This window comes from Phyllobates terribilis, unplaced genomic scaffold (genome assembly GCF_046119375.1).
Source record: "Phyllobates terribilis strain yellow unplaced genomic scaffold, ASM4611937v1 Scaffold_11__3_contigs__length_659146591, whole genome shotgun sequence".
NCBI classification, from domain to species: Eukaryota; Metazoa; Chordata; class Amphibia; order Anura; family Dendrobatidae; genus Phyllobates; species Phyllobates terribilis.
The window spans coordinates 393210442-393232364 of NW_027362771.1; positions in this window are offsets into that span (position 1 = coordinate 393210442).

The window sequence follows — 21923 nt, forward strand, 5'->3', positions numbered from 1 at the left end:
TCCTCTACTTCCTCCACCTCCTCTTGTGCCACCACCTGACTCCGAATTCTGTTTAACATGTGCTCCAGCATGTAAATCACTGGAATAGTCATGCTGATAATGGCATCGTCAGCACTAAACATCTTCGTCGCCATTTCAAAACTGTGCAGACGGGTCCCTGATCTGAGACCACTCCTCCAGCGTGATTTGCCCCACCTCTGAATCTCGTTGGCCCAGGCTATACGTCAGAACGTATTGCACCAGGGCTTGTCGGTGCTGCCACAGTCGCTGCAACATGTGCAGAGTTGAATTCCACCGGGTAGGCACATCGCATTTTAGCCGGTGAAGTGGCAGGCCCAACGACTTCTGTAGAGATGTAAGTCGCTGAGCTGCGGGATGCGAACGGCGGAAGTGAGCACACAGCGACCGTGCCCTCTGCAGAAGGCCATCTAGTCTGGGATAGTGAGCTAAAAATTGCTGGACAACCAGGTTCAACACGTGAGCCATACAAGGCACGTGTGTGACATTGCCCCGGCGAAGGGCCGCACCCAGGTTTGCAGCATTGTCGCACACGGCCTTCCCTGGTTTCAGGTCCAGTGGAGACAACCATTCATGAAATTGGTTCTCCAGAGCTGACCACAACTCTTCAGCTGTGTGACTCACATTTCCCAGACATTTCAATGTAAAAACCGCCTGATGACGTTGAGCCCTACTGCCAGCATAGTAAGGAGGTGTGCAGGATCCCTTCTGCGCAGATAGAAAGCTTGTGGCATGACCAGACAGGCTTTGGGTGCAGGTGGAGGACCGAGAGAAGGTTGAGGAGGCAGAAGCAGTGGAGGAACTTTGACATAAAGAGGATTGACGCACAACTCGTGGGGACGGCAAGACTTGGACAGCAGCCCCTTGTCCTGCTGTCACCATAGTTACCCAGTGCCCAGTCAGCGACATGTAACGCCCCTGTCCATGCCTACTCGTCCAAGTGTCTGTGGTGAAATGCACCCTGTCACACACAGAGTTGATGTTGTGTGCAACATGCTGGTGGAGCGCAGGCACACCTTTCTTTGAGAAGTAGTGCCGACTGGGCATCTGGTACTGGGGCACTGCGACGGACATAAGGTCTCGAAAATCCTCTGTGTCCACCAGGCGGAAAGGCAGCATTTCTGTAGCCAAGAGATTGCAGATGGTGAAATTCAACCTCTTAGCTTTCTCATGGCTAGGAGGAAATGGTCTTTTACTTGTCCACATCTGAGGGACCGAGGGCTGGGGGGTTGATAAGGGTGTCCCCGGCAAACTGCCGGTCTGTGAGGAAGATGCAGGCGGACATGTTAGGTTGCCTTGATCCAAAGGTGGTGCTATCGATGTCGGACAGCGCTCAACACCAGCTGGTGTTACCACCTCCAAAAAAAATGATGACCTGCCAATCACGCTGGCTGTTGCGGGTAAAGAGGTGGCAGGTCTGCGCCCCAAAACAGGTGTGACTGCTGTCCCCCCAGTCACAGAGGATGAAGAGGCCGCGGATGCACAAGATATGGCAGACGGTGGTTGGCCCGGCCGGCTAGGCCGCATTGTAGCACACTGAGCTTCCCACTGCAACTTATGCTTCATGTGCATGTGCCGGTTCATGCATGAAGTACTCAAACTATGTATTTTTTGGCCTCTACTTAGCTTTTGCTGACAAATGTTACAGATAACACGAGTTGGGTCATCTTTATCGATCTGAAAAAATGCCCAGGCTATGCAAGGCTTAGCACCCATGCGACCTGAAGAGCCACCACGACTTGTGGTGAGAGGCAGAGTTGTGTTTGAGGATGCAGTTGTTGACGTGCTTCCAGTACTACGTCTCTGTCCAGGAAGGCGCAACCTGACCTCGTCGTCACTAGCATCTTCCTCCACCTCCTCTGCTGACCTCATCTCTTGGCTGACTGTGGGTTGACAGTAAGTGGGATCTCCAACCTCATCATCATCACCCTGTGCGTTATCACACCCGTCGTCCTCAGAGCCAACCTGTTCCTGCCCTGACAAAAAACTAAAGTTGTCGCTCCAATCAGGTATTTGAGTCTTATCATCGTCTTCCTCATTGTCTCCACCAACAGGAGTTACAGTTTGGGAATGAGGGTCTACATTATGCTCAGAACCTTCTGCGTCTGGTCCTGGATCCGACTCATAAAGATTCTGGGCATCAGTGCAGATCATTTCCTCGTCTGGATTCACAGAAGCGCTGGAGTCGACCTCTGATTCCCAGGCTATAGTATGAGTAAACAGCTCTGCAGACTCAATCATCTGTTCTACCTCATACTCAGACGGGCAGCTGGAGATTTGGGAGCTGTGAGGAAGCAAGTGCGATTGGGGTGACACCTTTGAGGACTGGAGTATTTGTGATGTTGAAGTTGATGTGGAGGAGAGCCCACTTAAAGGAGCACTTGATATCCGTTGAAGCACCTGCTGTTTTTGTGCCTCATCTGGAATTTGTAGCGATTGGCGTGGCCGTAAGAAAGGGATCTTATCACATTGTCCGCTAAAAGAAGTAGACATTTTACTTTGGCTGGAAGATGGTCTTTCTTCTGCAGATGTTACTGTTGCTTTAACACCTACCCCACGGACACAACCTTTTTTCCCCTTCTCAACACGCCTATTACCCTTTCCACCAGCAGCAGGCCTTTTTCCACTCATTTTGGTGGTTAACTAATTCACAACTCTGGAGTTGTTTGCACAAAAAAACAATGGATGGGAACCGAGCAGAGCTGAGTGGCCAAACTGTGGTATTAGGCCAAAACTATTGGCTGGGTTAGATGCAGAAAAAAATTATATTCAATTTGCAACCTGATGGAGGTCTGTATAGATGGACTAATAGAACAAGTCCCACACACAGCTAGAAGGCCAAATATTTTTTCAGAGGTAGATGCAGAAAAAAATTATATTCAGTTTGCAACCTTATGGAGGTCAGTATAGATGAACTAATAGAACAAGTCCCACACACAGCTAGAAGGCCAAATATTTTTTCAGAGGTAGATGCAGAAAAAAATTATATTCAGTTTGCAACCTTATGGAGGTCAGTATAGATGGACTAATAGAACAAGTCCCACACACAGCTAGAAGGCCAAGTATTTTTTTAGAGGTAGATGCAGAAAAAAATTATATTCAGTTTGCAACCTTATGGAGGTCAGTATAGATGGACTAATAGAACAAGTCCCACACACAGCTAGAAGGCCAAATATTTTTTCAGAGGTAGATGCAGAAAAAAATTATATTCAGTTTGCAACCTTATGGAGGTCAGTATAGATGGACTAATAGAACAAGTCCCACACACAGCTAGAAGCCCAATATTTTTTCAGAGGTAGATGAAGAAAAAAATATATGCAGTTTGCAACCTGATGGAGGTCAGTATAGATGGACTAGTACAACAAGTCCCAAACACAGCTAGAAGCCCAATATTTTTTCAGAGCTAGATGCAGAAAAAAATTATATTCAATTTGCAACCTGATGGAGGTCAGTATAGATGGACTAATAGAATGATGCTATGCCCAAAAGATTTTACTTCACTAGGTGCAGTAAAAAAATTGGTATTCTATACACAGGTGGTATATCTTGCAACACAGATAGGCTACTCCACTGACTAACACACTCTGCAATAGGCCAAAAAGGATTAGCTTTGCTAGATTCAGGCAAATGCTGTGAAAAAAACTTGCACAGCACTGGCACAGACCTGCCTGGCAAAAACTGATAGGAACTGATGTAACCTAGTCCTGAAAAGGACTCCAATTACAATTAGTCTTTACTCCCACAATCTATCTATTTAAGAGCACAGACCTGCCTGATAAAAGTCGTAGGAAATGCTGTAACCTAGTCCTTAAAAGGACTGCAATCACAACTATTCCCTACTCCCAAGCTATCTGTAGATTTGTGCGAAAATTGGCTTGAAATTAACAAGGTATAGCGCACACAGCAACAGCGGTGCCGTCTAACACGCAGCTGCAGCAGTGAGAAAATGGTGGCGACGGGGAAAATGGCTTGGTCTTATAGGGCAAGGACATGTGACATACACTGCCAATGACACATGCCCTTGCTTGTGTGAAAAAAAGCACTTCGCTCCGTGTGTGCGCTGCTGATAGGCTGACAGATTGCACCTCCCCACTGCAAATGCGGGAAAGAGAAAAAAAAATGGAGATCTTCATTGTTCCTGCAGAGATCCATCCCCTGCCCCTCCCCCCACCCCGCTGTACACTCAAACTGCGTATTAACATTAATTTTCATCATTACTGAGAAAAAATCCAGTTATGATTTTGGTGCACGAACAGTTATCGAACATAACCTCGAACAGCCGAATTTTTCTCAAATTGTTCGTGTTCGCCGAACGGCTCGAACACCGCCCAAAACAGCTCGAATTTGAGATTGGCGAACAGTTCGAGTAGAACAACGCTCATCTCTACTCGTTACTCCTAGCGAGTAATCACAAGGAAACTCAGGGAGTAACGAGTAGCCCGAGTACCATACTATTCGGTGAGTACCGAATAGTAACGAGTATACACGCTCATCTCTAATCCCGCACTTATTTTCTCTTCATATACTCTTCTCTTTATCAATAGCCTGTTGTTTTTTTTTGCTTTTCCTAAGATAGTTTCCCTCTCCTTTCCTGCTAAAATCTTTAAAGAGGTGGCCATATATCTATAATTATCTTTTTAAATATCTATCTTTAAGCCCTAACCACTTTTGTATTTTGCTTTATTATACAATTTCCTACCACTCTCCCTATCTGTTTATTTTTACTTTACTTTCTGTAATATTTTGCTTGAGGTGACTCTCAAGCGAGATATCACAAGATGATGGGCCTACGGTCACCTACCACAGCTTCTGTCACCACCCCTGAGGAAGTCTCAATTCATGAAAAGAGACAACAGTGATCAAAGCAGTTACTGTAGCCACTGAAGAAGCGGGCAGCGAGCACAGATGAAGTGTGGTGGCATCCACTGTAGTTGCGGTTACTCCTCCATCACTCTCCTGAAACAGGAAGTCATCAGGAGATGGTGGTGACAGAAGCTATTGTAACGGCAGCACCACCTGCTGATTAAATCCTCTTTCAGGGAGTGATAGAAGCTGCGGGATAATGACAGTAGAGCAATCCTCCTGTGATTTTTTGTTTGAGACGCCCCTCACACGAAATGACCCAGGAAGTAAAGTAAAAAAAAACCTGATATATGGATTATCTGTATAGGCACAATGGTAGGGAATTTAATAATAAAGACTATTCATAAGTGGTTAAGGGTTAAATATAGATATTTATAAAGGGTTTTATAGGTATGGGACCACCCCTTTTACACTGTGAGAAGCAAAGGAGCAAAAGCAGAAAGAGACATCAAAACCAGAATAAAGAGTTCTGATGGATTTGTGAAATTGTAATAAAATGACTAATCTAAAAAACTATTTACAGAGACCCTGCAGCAGTAACATGGTGGAAAATTTTGAATCAAGAAACTTAAGAAAGTTTCATGAAGGGGTTGTCCAGAAGAAGAAAAACATAGCTGTATTTTATCAGAAGCAGCACCACCTCTGACAATGGATTGAGTGTAGTATTGCAAATTAGCCCCACTGAAGTCAATGTAAAACACAACCCATAAACAGGGTGATATCTTTTTTTTTCTATTCCATTTAGAGGAACAGATCAACTTGAATTATTGTGCAAAATGGACCCATAGCATAACTAATGTCAACAGTAGTAGAGAAGTCCCATTATTATAATTGGGTACATCTGGGTTTTGATTTTTGATTTTCGAGCAGAAGACAAAGTTCTGCATGCGAACCTAGCCGGAGCGCATACTACTTTCCAAATGTTATGTAGATAATAACAATTTCAGCTATAAAAAAACAATTTATGTTTTTTCATATAAGACTTTTAAGCATAAACATGCACTTGGTTGACTAGCAATATACTAAGTCATTGATTGAAACCCAACTTGAGCTGTGTGGCCAGAAACAAGCATTCAGTCAGTGTTAATTGTTCTCTGAATTAATCCATGTATGAAGATGGTGTACAAGACTGCTTTTTTTAAAGTATATATACAAATTGCATGATTAAGGCACATTATATCTCAGTGTGTCAGTTCTATAAGTTTCAATAAATGGATATGAATAGCGGTACCAGAGCGCCAATAACAGGGCAAAAATATTAAAAGGACTGATTTATTAATATACACACAACGCGTTTCGGTGGACACAGCCACCTTCATCAGGTGTGACAAGCAGCAAACAATTGATCCTTATATACATTTGACTAGGTATACAATTACTTAAAAGGGGCGGGGCCAGATACAGAGTAATACCTCTATATTAACCCCTTGAGTTCATATATGCTCAATAGAGTAAAAAGGATTGTTATAAAATAATGCCTAATGAAGCATATAGGGTTCTTATAAAAAGGATTCGCTGTAAAAAAACAACAACTTGTGAATCCTATAATCTTAATACTTCATAGGATATATTGTCATCTACCACCCTATATTTTAGATTATATAAAAAAATAATAATAATTTAAAAAAAGTTCTATAAGTTTTACACTGTTAAGTCAAATTTAATCATGAAAACAACCAGTAACGATTTGATACAGTGTCTAGCTAGCGCTCGTGAACAATGAGCTGTCAATAGAATTAAAGTATTTTGACAGTCTTCAAGTGTCTTGGATAAATGTACAAGGATCACGCCCTAACAATTTTAACAAGCATGATGGAATGTGATTTTTGTTTCTACAAGTAAACTCGCTGTTTAGATGTGACTCATCCTTCTATATCTAGGTGGTAGAAAATTCCTGACCATGGAGCTTATATTCTGCAGCTAGCAGTATATATTTTTTATTTTTAAATATTGACTTGGAACCTAATGATCTATAGACAATATACATTGTTTTGTTGCTAAAAAAATATTTTGTTACTTTTGTTAAACAATTTATTATGGTCAGCCTAAACTAAACTTTATGGATAGAGAACTTGAGTTAACTCCCTTTTCCAAAAAAAGAAAAAAAAGATTGCAGATTATTTTTTTTTAACTCTGTGCACTTTATTAATGTGGACTGCATGTGACACAGGCAGTGGTATTGTAATGTCTGAGGCCACAGGCTTAAAAAGGCTACCTCAGACAAGCTTAGCACAATCCACTTCGTCCGGCAAACTCCAGGGAAACCCAGACATCCTATTGCTGCATATACATTAAATGGGAGTATACTTGGGACTACAGAACAGGAGAAGGACTTGGGTATTCTGGTTACAAATAGGCTGAGCAGCAGTAACCCGCAAAAGCAAACGAGATTTTAGGATGTATAAAAAGAAAAGAAAATCCCGCGATCCCAACATATTTTGCCCCTTTTTAAATCACTGTGAGGCCACATCTAGAATATGGGATCCAGTTTTGGGTTCCACATTTTAAAAGATTAATCAGAAGTTATTTCAAAGGCGGGCAACTAGATTATTACACGGTATGGAAGGCTTCTCATATGATGAGAGGTTGAAAAAGTTGAGCTTGTTTAGTTTAGAAAAGTGACGCCTCAGAGGGGATCTCATTTACATGTATAAATATATGTGTGGTCAGTACAAAGGACTAGCACATGACTTATTCCTTCCAAAGACCATACTAAGGACCAGGGGGCACTCATTATGGGTGGGTGAAAGGCGATTCCGGCACCTAAACAGGAAAGGGTTCTTTAAAGTCAGAGCAGTCGGACTGTGGAATGCCCGACCACAAGAGGTAGTAATGGCCAGCACTATAACAGCTTTCAAAAAAGGGGCTAGATGATTTCCTCGATACACATAACATCGTGGGTTTCAGTTAAATTAGACAAAATGTACAATTGGGGGAGGAAGGTTGAACTTGATGGACCTAAGTCTTTATTCAACCAACGTTACTGTTACTAAGGAATCTTCCCATTTGAAAAATTGAACTACGATCAAGTAGTAAAAAAGTTCCATTCAGAATCAATGGCAAATTGAAGTAAGCTGTTCAACGTGATATGAGTTCCCGGGCATACCAGCTGCATTTACTTCTTGTCCCTCGGATTATATGTATATTTGATTAGATATAGAGGACATCATCCATGTACTTCTGTCACAAATTAACTTTTAGATTGTGATAATTTTTGCCACACTATAAGTACAGTATGTATGGTGGGTTAATGATCACATTTATTTTCACTGCATCTCATTTCCATATACTATTTGATAGGTTATTATATTACATGACCTCCGTGGCTTACAGTTTCCCCATATCTTGGTTTTTTCCTTTTGTCCATTTCAATTTGTTTCTTTTAGCCCTATAGGCATTATTATGGGAATGGATTCTCCTGCAACGTCTAGAAGGATGTAAGTATATCACTTTTAGGTGATCACTATGTTTGATACATTTGATACATCATCACATAGTGTTTTGTCTTCTTCAAGAGTGAGAATTGTTCTCCTCAGGATATTTACCTGTATAGGTGATGTGATCACTTTGTATCTTTACAAGGAATGATAATTCTGGTCACCTCACTTTAATTGTGGATATCATATGTTTCACTGTAAATGTAGACACTATACGTTTAATGTATCATTATAAAGACATTCACATCTCAAATTAGGAATCTTTCTTTATTTGTGGAAATTACAAACACTATTCAAATTAAAGAAACTATGTAATGCATCACTGGTAAGGTATTCACACTACACATCTGAAGACACAATAAAGAATGTGATTTCCTTTTACTATTAGTATTGTAAAATACTGATGCCTTGTGTTGTCAGTACCGATTTTAACATAGGGTATTACATTTACAACACATTTATTTCTTTTTAAATTATTGTCTAGTTGTTACATTTTTTTATATATTTTCCTGTATAATTGTTGTAAGCCATGTCTCTTATTTTGCTCTTATCTGGATATGATTACCCAGTATACAAGTCAGATGCATAAATTAATCTAACTATGGATGTTATATTTCCAAGGGTTATTTCAGTTGCAGTCACAGCACAGAACGATTGTGTGGGTGGTCTATGGACCAGGTTCCCTAGGCAAGGCGTCCCAGTGGTGATGCGGCATCACGGGCTCCTATGACGCGTCTCAGGGGCGTGATTCCGTTTCACTGGAACTTCCGGGACCTCGGACACCCAGTGCAAGTGCCGCACACATGTGCTTGATCAGGTATGCGACAGGGATTGGACAAGAGGAGTATATAAGGTCTGACCCGCAATCATTGAGTTAACCCCTTCTGATAAAACAGCTTGATGTGAAACGTGCGTCAAGGGGCACCAGGTGAGACGCTGCCACGATAGGTCTGTATCACTTAGCTGTTTGGATGCCTGAAACATTTATGCACTTTGTTTAAAAGCACATAGCACTTTATATTGCACAATAATATTGGTTAATAACTCCATTTGGGGATAATATGAATTTTTTTGTTTTATATATCATGAATTATTGATCTTATATAGTGATTCTATGATGCAGTAAGCACTTTTATTTTTTCATCTTTGTGCTTTTAATGTGCAATTGAGACATTGTGTCTTTCTATTTATGGTATTCAGCCTAGGCACCAGATTGATATAAAGTGGGGAAAGAAGTATTTAGTCAGCCACCAATTGTGCATCTTCTCCCACTTAAAAAGATGAGTGAGGCCTGTAATTGACCTCATAGGTAGATCTCAACTATGAGAGACAAAATGAAAAAACAAATCCTGAAAATCGCATTGTCTGATTTGGAAAGAAATGTTTTTCAAATTTTGGTGGAAAATAAGTATTTGGTCAATTACAAACAAGCAAGATTTCTGGCTCTCACAGACCTGTAACTTCTTCTTTAAGAGGCTCCTCTGTCTTCCACTCATTACCTGTAATACTGGCACATGTTTGAACTTGTTATCAATGTAAAAGGCACCTGTCCGCAACCTCAAACAGTCACACTCCAAACTACACTATGATGAAGACCAAAGAGCTGTCGAAGGATACCAGAAACAAAATTGTAGCTCTGCACCAGGCTAGGAAGACTGAATCTGGAATAGGCAAGCAGCTTGGTGTGAAGAAATCAACTGTGGGAGCAATAATTAGAAAATGGAAGACATACAAGACCACTGATAATCTCCCTCGATCTGGGGCTCCACACAAGATCTTGCCCCGTGGGGTCAAAATGATCTCAAGAACAGTGAGCAAAAATCCCAGAACCACACGGGGGGGACCTAGCGAATGACCTGCCGAGAGCTGAGACCAACGTTACACAGGCTACCATCAGTAACACACTGCGCCGCCAGGGACTCAGATCCTGCAGTGCCAGACATGTCCCCCTGCTTAAGCCATTTCCCATGTATGGGCCCATCTGAAGTTTGCTAGAGAGCATTTGGATGATTCAGAAGAGTATTGGGAGAATGTCATATGGTCAGATGAAACCAAAGTAGAACTGTTTGGTAGAAACACAACTCGTCGTGTTGGATGAGAAAAAATGCTGAGTTGCATCCAAAGAACATCATACCTACTGTGAAGCATGGAGTGGCAACATCATGCTTTGGGGCTGTTTCTCTGTCAAAGGACGAGGACGACTGATCCATGTACATGAAAGAATGAATGGGACCATGTATCGTGAGATTTTGAGTGCAAACCTCCTTCCATCAGCAAGGGCATTGAAAATGAAACGTGGCAGGGTCTTTCAGCATGACAATTATCCCAAGTACATCGCCAGGGCAACGAAGGACTGGCTTCGTAAGAAGCATTTCAAGGTCCCGGAGTGGCCTAGCCAGTCTTCAGATCTAAACCCTATAGAAAACCTTTGGAGGGAGTTGAAAGTCCGTGTGGCCCAGTAACAGCTCCAAAACATCAATGCTTTAGAAGAGATCTGCATGGAGGAATGGGCCAACATGCCAGCAACAGCGTGTGCCAACCTTTGGGAAGACTTACAGAAAATGTTTGACCTCTGTCATTGTCAACAAAGAATATATAACAAAGTATTGAGATGAAAAAATTCTTTCCAAATCAGACTCATTTTGTCTCTCATACTTGAGGTCTACCTATGATGTCAATTACAGGCCTCTCTCATCTTTTTAAGTGGGAGAACTTGCACAATTGGTGGCTGACTAAATACTTTTTTTCCCCATTGTAAAATCATTGACCCAATCACCATGTATAATGTCCTTAGTCTCTTTGTGGTGAGTTGATCTCTTTACATTATCACTATTCATCATTAATACCTTCAAATTCTGAGTATTTTAGGGATCATTTACCACAGAAGGAATTAATATAACTGTATGTGGAGTTACCTACCACCTTATGGATATTGATTAGCAATGTACAGTATGTACATATCATCAATTAAGTAAGACTTTTTTTTGGACTTTATCTATGGAGTGTTATGTATCATTCGGTTTTCTGTTCATTTCTGTTTATCACAAACCCCACCTATTTGTTTTTTAAGAAGTCTTTTTAATGAAGTTTTTTGCCTGTTAATCTTCAATAAAGATATTTGTCTTTTCTATGGAATTTGTTTGGAGGTCTCTCTTTTTGGATTAATGCTCAAGAAATGTGTTGCTTCTTCATATAAAATTATGGTACCCAACTTTATAATTTATAAATATCAGCCTCTAATTATTTAAAGATCATAAAATTCTAGGATATCAATAAACCCTGTTGCATTGCTAGAATGAAATCAGAGATATTATATGTATCTTTTATCTGGAGCTTATATTTTTTAGCTGAGAGTTTATTACATTGCAACAATTAATAAAGAATATCTAGCGTAGAGATTGAAATCACAATTACTGTATGTAGAAAAGGTGCTTAAATGTTTACATGCAGTGTTTATATTGTATTTACACCTTTGAAAAGAATAGGGAAATGTCTCAAACAGGGGTATAGCTAGGATTGTGCTGAGATTACAGTGTGCCTGGTCCTTAGTGTCATATAAAAAGACACTAGTATTTTAAAAAGTAGTTAGGAATACTTGGTCAGGCTGAGTTCACATAAATCCATTGCATTAGGTTCTGTTTTTGAGCCTTAATCAACTCAATGGATCATTGACAGTAAAATTGATTCAAAAATGCATTGATCATTACTAGTGATGAGTGAGCACTAAAATGCTCGGGTACTCGAAGCTCGGGTCGAGCACATTGGAATACTCGGGTGCTCGACCTGAGCAACGAGCCCAATGTAAGTCTATGGGAAACTCGAGCATTTTTCTGGCGGTCCCCCCGGCAGTCTGCAGAAGGTCAAAAATTGCCCAAATCGATGGGAACAGTGCTCAATTAAACGTCAGACAGGCAGAATATATAGGCAGACAGGCAGGCAGGGTATATAGGAGGTTGCATGAAAAGCATAGCAGGGCACTTGGAACACACTAGTGCCCTCCGATTTTCATGCACCCGTCTCTTTAAAAAAGCCGGCCGGCAATTCATCAGCGGCATACATCGGTACCCGGCAATTTAGAACAGAAAGAATAGAGCATCTCACATAGATTAGATAGATAGAAACATGTAAGTCACATATATAATAAGTACAGTGACAAAAAAATTGGCGTAGGGTTCCCTGTAATTTTAGTCTCTAGCGGAGGTTAAGCAGACGGCTGGGGCAGATGTTTGAAGCCTGGGAAGGGGGTAATACCCACGGAGCTTCCCAGGCTACTAATATCAGCCCCAGCTGAATACCTAGCCTTTACTAGCTATTAAAATGGGGGACCCAAAAAAAAGAAGGACGTGGGGTCCCCCCTATTTTAATAGCTAGCATTTGCCGACACCGCATGCGCAGGAGAATTCTCCCACGCTGTCAGTGACATGCATGAGGTGAGCTGAGGTCATTGGACATGAACTTGGCTCATCTGGATACCGTCACAGCCAGACACTGAGGAGCTTTACTGAGGAGCTTCTCAGTGTCTGCGGCATGGCAAGCTGGATGGCAGCGTTCTGCTGCGATCCAGCCTGTCATGTCAATGTAGCAGAGCTGAAGCCATCCTGGGAACCATGGAAAGGTAAGGATGAGGTTGGTTTATTATTTTTCTTTTATGGATGCGCCATTTCCGGGGCGGCTGACGGCTGGTGTTTCTAGCCTGGGAGGGGGCCAATATTGATGGCACTCTTCCTGGGCTATTAATATCAGCCCCCAGCTGTCTGCCTAGCCTTGGCTAGCTATTAAAATAGGGGGGACCCCATGTCATTTTTTTTTTGGGTCCCCCATCTTAATAGCTAGTAAAGGCTAGGTATTCAGCTGGGGGCTGATATAAGTAGCCCTTGAAGCTCCGTGGGTATTACCCCCTTCCCAGGCTTCAAACATCTGCCCCAGCCGTCTGCTTAACCTCCACTAGAGACTAAAATTACAGGGAACCCTACGCCCTTTTTTTTTTAATAAATTCTTTATTTTAACACTAAATGACAAGTACAGTAACCAACACTGTCACTGTACTTATTATATATGTGACTGAAATGTTTCTATCTATCTAATCTATGTGTGATGCTCTATTCTTTCTGTTCTAAATTGTCAGGTACCGGTGTATGCTGCTGCTGAATTGCCGGCTTTTCATGTTTCACTGTGAGCACTGTTCCCATCGATTTGGGCAATCACTGTAATGCCACAACCACCATGGCTGTGACATTACAGTGAGTGGCAGACAATCCCTGCATAATTGGTGCTCTAAATAGCGCCAAAAATGCAGGACGGGGACCGGAACTCCCGCCCGAGCATCTCGAAAGTACTCGGCGAGCTCCGAGCATCTCGAGTACTGAGATGCTCGGGTGAGTACCGAGCAGTGGCGAGCATGCTCGCTCATCACTAATCATTTCTCTTTTTCATCATCTTATCCTAGACAATAGTCTATGGTCTTATCACAGAGTTACATGAAACAATGGGATCCAGGATCTATAACTGGTGCCAGGACCTGTCTAGTGCAACAACTGATGTGCCAGCCAGGTGGGAATGATCCCATTGCAAAAAAATTGTTCAAATGCCACATTAGTTTCCATCATAACTTTTTCACAGACATTTGTATAGGAGAAACGTGTACGAGGGACGGCCATAGGATGAGGGGTACAGCAACAATTAGCAGACACGCACAAAGATTAGATAATATAATATGAATATTTGCTAACCAGTTTATAAAACAAAGGAAATAATGGTAGGTAAACAGTGTATAAGTAACAAATACAATGACAGCAGTTATGCTCAATATCACCAAATAAGAGTATACGCAGGTACACATAAACAGAATTAACAGTTAAATGCGAGCAAAATACAATGCGATTAACCCTTTCTATGCATAAATCAATAAAACGACAGTGTTGTCCCAGCAATTTAGTAATCGCCTACTTGGAGCAGTTTTCGAATTGACTCTTACAGATGAGGCCTTTTTTCCTAACTAACTGGACCTCTATAAAGCTATTTATATATGCACATATATATTCAGATGTAAGATGGTACAGGTACTTCCTGAGACTGAAGTAGAAGGGTCCTTGCTGGGCTGAGTCCCGAATAATCAGAAACGTCGTCTTGAAGCTCTTTGGGAATGATGATCTCTCCAATGCAGGGCTTCTCTAAGTCCTTAGAGATAGAAACGCCGTCTTGAAGCTCTTAGGGAATGCTGATCTCTCCAATGGAGAGCTTCCCTAAGTCCTTAGACATAGGGCCTCACGTGGCCTAGTCCAAGATGCTATGTACTTGGTTGTCCTCACCGAGTCGGCTCATGTCAATCCGAACAACGCGTCCCAGAGTCGCCAACAACAGATCCAGAGTCGTACCACTCTATGCAGACTTTCTCCAAGCATGACCGCTTCACCTTCACCCGGACTCTTCTTCGATTCCTCCCAACCATCCACCAACTGCTAAACCCCCGTGCTCTAACTCTGGCCTCTCATTGCTGCCATCTACTGGCCAGATCATATATTACATCACAAATCTCCAAAAATACTGTAAACAGTTATTAACCCTTACATTCCACCCCACTTACTTTCCTGACTATCCGAATAGTAACATGTAGGGAGTGCAATCAGTAGTGCTATGCACTCGGTTATTATAGGCCAAGAGCAGTTCAGGCAAATAATCCTGCCACCGCAATTTCTTGTCTCTCTCCAGGGTTCGAGGCATCTGCAGCAGTGTTCGATTAAATCTCTCACAGCCACCATTTACCTGTGGGTGATACGGTGTTGTTCAGGACCTCCGAATCCCATAGATCTCATAGAGCTTTTCCATGATTTTTCCATGAAAGCACACTCCTTGATCAGAGTGAATTGTCCTCGGACATCCGTATACCTGCATGAAGTTTCTACACATAACCCTAGTTACCGTCTATGCAGTTTGGTCTCAGGTCGATACGGCCACCGCAATCTTTGAAAAGTGATCCGTCACAACTAAACAGTATTATAGCTGTTGGTAACTTTTCTCTGGACTGAAATGGACACTTTTCTCATGGCCTTCCTTAGCCACACTCTGAGTTAGGTTGCTAGGAATCACGACTTGCCACTTCTTTTTTCCCTCTGACGTCAAATACACTGTCCGGTATATTATGCCATCTTTAAAACGGAGTCTTTCCTACTGATGCAGAATCTTCCAGCCATCTGAGGACAATTTGGCCCGAGCTGTCACTGAAGGCTATTTCCCTTCTAGTAGCCAGCCCCTGATCATCTAGACTACAGGGTCATCATTTTGGGTCTGAGCCCATTCGGCCAGAGTCTTGCTGAGCAGCACCATCTGGCCTGCTGTTACTCCATTAGTCTTGGCTATGGAGGCCACAGGTTTCACTTGACCTAAGTTTGGTATCTCCGTCTTTTCTTCTTCATCCACCTCTCTGGAGGAAACTGGAAAGGTGACTCGAGACACAGCATCAGCATTAGAATTATTTTTGCCGGAACGGTACTTGATGAAGTAATTAAACTTCGCCATTCGCGTGTCTCACCTCTGTTCCATAGCCCCCAGCTTCTCACTTTGCAGATGAGCCAATGGATTATTGTCAGTCCGGACCAAGATCTGTTCTCCAGATGAGCGCCAACAGTTCCAGCTTAAAGGAACTGTAGGTATCTGGGTTTCGTTCGGAGTTTCTCAAAGACCGAATGCCATATGCTATTACTTGTTCCTGGCCCCCTGCTCCTGGGCCCGCATCGCTCCCAATCCGTGAGGACTTCCGTTTGTATATAAAATGAATGGACAATCATATTGAGTGTATACCAACACCGGGGGCATTGTTCAAGGCTTCTTTCAGCTGATCCAGGGCTTGTTGTTGCAATGGTGCCCAGGCAATGGGCTGAACCTTTGAGCCTTTTGCGGTCCCCTTCAATAACTTGTGAAGATGCTCCACTATCTTAGTGAATTTCGAGATGAAACATCAATAATATCCTATTAGTCCCAGGAAGGCTCACAGCTGTCGAAGAGTCCGTGGCGGAGGCCAGTTCCTTACAGCTTTCACTTTGCTTTCAGCCGGGCTGATTCCACCAAAGGCACCATGTGCCCTAGATATTCGATTTCTGTATGAGACAAAAGACACTTTCGAGGCTTCAACTTTAGACTGTGGACTTGTAGACGTGTCAGCACTTGTTGTAATCTTTGTAGATGTTGCTCGAAGTTGGGTGCATGAATGATGACGTCGTCTAGATAGATCAAAATGGATTAGAAATTCAGCTGTCCCAAACAGTGCTCCATTAACCACTGACACATCCCAGATGCATTGGTGAGTCCAAAAAGCATTCTATTGAACTCATACAGGCCAATTGGTAAAATGAAAGCTGTCTTGGCTTGTCTCTTTCAGCCACCGGAACCTGCCAGTAGCCACTTGCCAGATCTAAGGTGGAGAAATACTTGGCCTGTTGAAGCACCGTCAGGGACTCTTTCACTTTAGGCAAAGGGTAAGCGTCTCGTACGGTGACACTTTTAAACTTGTGATAGTCGACACAGAATCTCAAACTTCTGTCCTTCTTTCAGATGAGCACTATCGGTGTGGCCCATGGACTCTGACTCTCATGTACTACTCCCCTACTCAGAATCTATGATAGCATGGCTTTTACTTCCTGGTACAGGTTAGGGGGAATTTGTCGATATCACTAATGGTGTGTCTCCATTTGGAATCTTGTGTACATCCAAAATCATCTTTATTTTTGGAGAAAGCAGCTTGAAACTCCCATTACAGGTGTTCTATCAGTTGAATTTGTTCGGAGGAGAACTGACTGGTGTTCAGTTGAATTATTTCGAGGATCTTCTGGCCATTCCAATCCGGAGTCAGCTCTGTCCTTGGAGCTCCGGACACCATCACAGTCCACGGTTCCTGTTCCTCAGCAATCAGGGCCAGTTGGACTTTGGGGACTGTCCGTCCTCCATACACATTCAAATCCACAACTTTTTCACCTGCACAAAGCATGACAGGAGAATTGTGTACATTGGCACACTGGACAGCCACTTGTCCATCCACCACTGTCACCATAGTACATGTGGTCATCAGGCCTTGTTCGGTTCCTGTTGGCTTCTGCGGGTCAATAATCATCTCTAGTCTGTTGAGTATTTGGTGGCTACCCACATCCATCTGTATGATGTGCTCCTGATGAGGCAAGATAATATTTTGACGCCCTGGTGGGACAGTCGCAATTCCCATCCCTTCATCTTCGGGAACTAGCGAATCCCACAAACCCAGCTCAGTCTCTGGAACGCCTTCTGTGTAGGCCAATGTTTGGTGACTCTCTGCCAGTATCCTGTGCCATATTTGTAGAACATCAACTGGTCTAGATTACACAGGATATTCATTCCTAATATAATCGAGGTTCTTGAACATGAATCCCCATCCACCAGCACAACCCGTTTTTGACACACATCTTGGTCTCCAATTTTCACCTGCATCTACGCTATGCGGTGGACTGGAATCTTCATCTGGTTAACAGCCGTCAGCTTTTTCTCGCTCGACTTTGATAAAGTGACCAAAATGGGTCTCAAAATATTCCAGTGGCATTGTGGAGACTTTGGCTCCTATATCTATTAGGCCCTGCACGGTGAACATCATTTAAATTGCTTAGTACCAATCATATGTTGACACATATAAGGGGCATTGTAATGCATACATAAGAGCAAACACCAAAAACAATGTAACATGCACACAGATAAATAATTAATGAATAGGGATGGGCAGACCAGTGGATGTTCTGGTCTGTCGGGTTCAGCCGAACTTCTTAAAAAAGTTTGGTTCGGGTACCCAAACTTGAGCCCGAACCCCATTCAAGTGAATGGGGGCCCAAACATCCGGAGGTTCCCACGCTGTCCTCTATGTCCAGCTCAGACCGGTGGTAACCTTGCTGAAGTCACCACCGGTCACAGCCGCTGGGTATCACAGACCGCTGCGGGTTCCCACACTTTCACATAGAGGACAGCATGTGAGCCAGCGACTCTGACCGGCAGTGAAAAGGTTACAGCCAGTCAGGCATCGGCTGATGGCTACTACTGATAGTGAGAGCAGGCAACATTGATGAAAGTAGTCACCCGCCAGCGCCTGTGCATAGTAGGAAATACGAGTATCTCAGTGAGATATATAATTAGTGCAGTGCATGTGTAGCTTTCTGTACATGTATTTAGCTAATAAATAAAGAATTAAAAGAAAAAAATAGTGTTGGGTTCCCCTTATTTTTAATACCCAGCTGAGGGAAAACAGACAACTGGGAGCTGGTGTTATTATTTGGGGAAGAGGCCAATATCCATGAAGCTTCTGTTACGGGTCCGGGTGGTGGAACCTCTGTGCTGGAATGCAAGGAGTCAGGTGACTGAGGCTGACAGGTACTGCGGCAGGTAGCTTGTCGGGTGATCCGGGTAGGCAAGCAGGCGGGTACGGCTGGTAGCCAGACAGGTGATCCAGGTAAACAAGCAGGCGGACACAGCAGATAACCTGACAGGTGATCTGGGTAGGCAAGCCGGAGGGCACGGCAGATAGACAGGCTGGTGGGCACAGCTGACAGACAGGCTGGCAGGCACGGCTGATAGACAGGCAGGTGGGCGCAGCTGACAGACTGGCGGACACTGGGACCTGAGGGCTGAGGAGAGTGTTAGCACACAAACAACAACCTTGCGCAGGCACCTCCATTTTGGAGGAGGTGCTTTAAATAGGGGGGTCCTCCGGCCATTGGCCGGGGACTCTTTAGGACGACGGACCCTTTAAGAGGGAGGGAGAGCGTGCACGCCCTAAGCACAGTGCTCGGGAAGCTGCGCGAGGTGCGCGCAGCAGGGGAGCTAGAGGACACCGGACCAGGACCGCGGCGATGAGGGGAGCAGCATCTCTGCCCGGCAGGAGGCAGAGACGCTGGCGCTACAGTACCCACCCTTTACGCCCCCTCTTCTTTAGGCCCGCAAGAAATTTTTCTAGAAGACGAGGGGCATGAATATTCTCCCTGGGCTCCCAAGATCTCTCCTCAGGACCAAACCCCTTCCAATCCACAAGAAAGAAAGTCTTTCCTCTTACCCTCTTGATGGCCAAAATGTTCTCTACCTCAAAGACGTCCTCAGCGGAGACTGGATCTGGAGTGCTACCTGGATCGTCAGAGAAAGAATTAAGGACATCTGGTTTGAGGAGAGACATGTGAAAGGAGTTGGGGACTCGTAAGGAGGCCGGGAGTTTCAGCTTGTAAGGCACTGGATTTATTTGGTTCAGAATCTCGAACGGACCGATGAACCACGGACCCAACTTGTAAGATGGTATCTTGAGGCGGACATATTTGGAGGAAAGCCAGACCTTGTCTCCCAGACGGAATTGAGGCGGATCCAGACGTCTCTTATCAGCATGCTTCTTCATCCACTCGGAGGACTGAAGGAGAGCAGATCTAGTGTCTTACCAAATCGCAGAAAATTCACAGACGAGAGACTCCGCGGCAGGGTTGTCCACTGAAGAGGAGACAGGAAACGGAATCCGGGGGTGTCGACAGGAGACTTAGCAGAAGACTCACTCACATGGTTGTTATAGGAAAACTTGGCTCAGGGCAGGAGGTCAACCCAATCGCTATGGTGAACGTTGACAAAGTGCCGAAGAAAACTGGTAAGGATCTGATTGATACGTTCCATTTGACCATTGGACTGAGGATGATAGGCCGAAGAAAAATCCAAAGAGACATCCAGCAGCTTGCACGTGGCTCTCCAAAATCGAGAAGTGAACCTAACTCCTCGGTCTGAGACAATGTGGAGGGGTAAACCGTGGAGACGGAAGATGTGATGGATGAAGTCCTTAGCCAGCACAGGTGCAGACGGAAGACCATGCAGAGGGATGAAGTGAGCCATCTTGGAGAAGCGGTCGGAGACCACCCAAATGACAGTACAACCGGCCGATACAGGAAGATCCTTTATGAAATCCATGGCAATATGTTGCCATGGAGCAAAAGGCACGGGAAGAGGAAGGAGGGGACCGTCTGAAAGGTGCCTAGGTATCTTGTTATGGGCACAAGAGGAACAAGCCGCGACAAAATCCGCAACATCCTTGCACAGGGTGGGCCACCTTATTGCCGAGCAATGAGCAGAAGTGTCTTCTTCTGGCCGGCATGGCCAGCCAGTTTTGACGAATGGCCCCAGAGTAAGACCTTCTTCCGATCCTGAGCCGCTACAAAGGTCTTACCAGGAGGTAGATGAGACAGGTCAAATGGAGCAACAGTCATAATTCTGGAGGGATCAATGATGGGTAGAGGCTCCTCCTCCAGGTCGGAAGACAGAAAAGAGCGGGATAGAGCGTAGACTTTAATGTTCTTGTCTGCCGGGCGGTAATGGAGATTGAAGCAGAATCGAGCAAAGAACAAAGACAATCTGGCCTGACGCGGGTTTAGTCTTTGGGCGGTCTGCAAATAAGAGAGGCTTTTATGGTCAGTGTAGATGACCACCGGGTGCAGAGCCCCCTCAAGCAAGTAGCGCCACTCCTCCAGCGCTAATTTGATGGCCAGCAGTTTTCGATCTCCTATGGAGTAATTGTGCTTGGACGGAGAGAAGAGTTTGGAAAAGAAGTCGCAGGTCACCATTCGTCCGGACAAAGATTTCTGGGTAAGCACAGCTCTGGCTCCAGAGGAAGAGGCATCAACCTCTAGGAAGAACTGTTTATTGCAATCCGGACGGTGTAGCACTGGAGCGGAGGAGAAGGCTTGTTTAAGAGAGATAAAGGCATTTTCTGCCTCGGAAGGTACACCACCACGCAGGAATACAAGAGATCTCGAAAATTATTGTTTACTAACTCCTGGAAGATGGCTGGAGCATTACAGAGACCGAAGGGCATCACGCGGTACTCGTAGTGACCATCCCGAGTGTATAATGCCGTCCTCCACTCATCTCCTTGGCGAATCCGGACCAGATTGTACGCTCCACGCAGGTCGAGCTTAGTGAAAATCCTGGCACCTTTTAGGCGATCAACAGCTCCGAGATGAGAGGCAGAGTGTACTTATTCTTGATGGTAATCTGGTTTAGGCCCTGTAATGCAGCGGCTTGCTGCATTCCCAAAATGTCTGAGGGGGTGTGTTCTGGCTGACCATGTACCTCCCCTTCAGGTGACTGATCACATGACTGTGACATCATCACGGGTCCTGTGCGAACGGAGGATATATATATCCTGGTGGTTTTGGAACAGGGGGAGGCAAGAGACCTGATCCCTGTGTCTGGGACACCATTAGCAATGGAAGGCACGTGGCCTGGAGACCACGTTTGGTAAGCCTTAAGCTACAGCTTTGGCAGAACAGAGCTGATGGAAGCAGCTAGACCCGGCAAAGGTAAAATCGGTGCTTGAAATGGACATGGATGTTGTTACCTTACTGAAGGCTGTATCTGAAGCCAAGCGGGCATATCTTACATAGTTACATAGTTACATAGTTTATAAGGCCGAAAAAAGACAAGCGTCCATCCAGTTCAGCCTATTTCTTGTGCACTGCAGCTATTCCGCAGCGTTGATCCAGGGGAAGGCAAAAAAAAAAAAACATGCGGTATAGGCCAATTTACATCATTGAGGAAAAATTCACTTCCCGACACCAATCTGGCAGTCAGATTAAA